Source organism: Grammomys surdaster, unplaced genomic scaffold (genome assembly GCF_004785775.1).
Source record: "Grammomys surdaster isolate TR1022 unplaced genomic scaffold, NIH_TR_1.0 198, whole genome shotgun sequence".
Classification (NCBI taxonomy): domain Eukaryota; kingdom Metazoa; phylum Chordata; class Mammalia; order Rodentia; family Muridae; genus Grammomys; species Grammomys surdaster.
The window spans coordinates 594732-596204 of record NW_021604643.1 but is presented as its reverse complement, the minus strand read 5'-3'; the positions used below and the strand labels follow the sequence as shown (position 1 = coordinate 596204).

At 39.4% G+C, this 1473-nt stretch overlaps 1 pseudogene; it reads right to left on the bottom strand.

Moving 5' to 3' along the window:
• Nucleotides 1-250: 250 nt before the first annotated feature.
• On the bottom strand, nt 251-805 carry LOC114623400 (annotated as a pseudogene).
• Nucleotides 806-1473: the final 668 nt, after the last annotated feature.

Genomic DNA, 1473 nt, shown 5'->3' with positions numbered 1-1473 from the left:
ATGCTTACTGTTTTTGTGACAATATCACAAAGTATCTTCAAAGAAGTCACCAAGAAACAATGCAAGAAGCAGCAGACAATGCACTGTGCTAGAGTACTCTGAGTTATTTTCAAAATCCATTGTTAGTTAACAATGGACTTCTTGACTATGGTACATAAACAAGTAAAAATGTTGGTAAACAAAACAAGAGTTTCTTGGTTTTTCCTAAGGAATGACTCTGCAGTCGAGTCCTTTGTTACTCTTTTGTACACTAGGCCATGAATTTGTATGGAATGGGCTTCAGCAGCTCGGGCTCTTTCCCATTAGTCCTCACAAAGTGTGCTTCTCTGGGTAGTGCAGGCTGGCGCTTCAGCTGAACCCAGATGCCCTTCTCTTTGGCTTCCTTTTTCTTCTGATCGTTCTCCTTCACCTGCTTCAGGAAGCTGTCTCTGCTCTTCGAGTGTTTAATGTGCTCAATCCGCACGTTGATCCTCTTGGCCAGAATCTTGACCTTAACTTGCTTGTTTACAATGATGCCCACAGTATGCTGGGTGACATTGTAGACTCTTCCGGTTTTGCCGTGGTAACACTTATGGGGCATTCCTTTTTGAACAGTACCCATTCCCTTGATGTCTACTATATCATCCTTCTTGTATATTCTCATGTATGTGACCAAAGGAACAACTCCAGGTTTCCTAAAAGGCCTGGAGAACATATACCGAACTAAAGAACAAGTTTGAAAATACATGAAAGCACAGGTATAGGAGAATAGGGGAGAGGTAGCAAGATGTGTCAGTAGATAAGGACCCTTTCGGAAAAAATACATCAAGTCCAGATTTTGGTTATTCAGCGTCTATGTAAAATCCATTAATGGCTACATGCACCTATAGCTACAGCGCTGGAGTGTGTGGAAAATGTATAATTTGGCTTGTTTTACAATAAATAAATATAAAAATAACAGCTTGTGGAGAAAAGGGTTTATTTGTCCCAATCATAGTCTATCATTCAATGAAGTACAGGTGGGAGCTAAAGCAGAAGGGTGACTGGAGACAAGAACTGAAGCAGAGCCCATGGAAAAATGGTAGGGATTGCTCTGTTCCCCTGGTTAGGCATCCAGGACTACTTTCCAGTAGAAAAACTCACCCACAGTGGATTATGCCCTCCCACACCAATTATTAAACAAAAAAAAATGTCTGTCACATTTGCATAGAAGCCAATCTGATAAGACAATTTTCCTCTTTCTAAGGTGATTCTGGCTTGTGCCAACTTGACAGAATTCAGCGTAAGTGACTCTGTCAACTTGAAACAAAAATATTAATCTTTAACCTTTCTTTCTTGTTCAACTCCAATTATTCATAAATTTTAGAAGTCCCACACTCTATAAAAATCCCAGTATGTTAAAAGTTAAATATATTGAATCCAGATGTCCTTCAACAGAGGAATGGATGCAGAAAATGTGGTACATTTACAGAATGGAATATTACTCAGCTATTA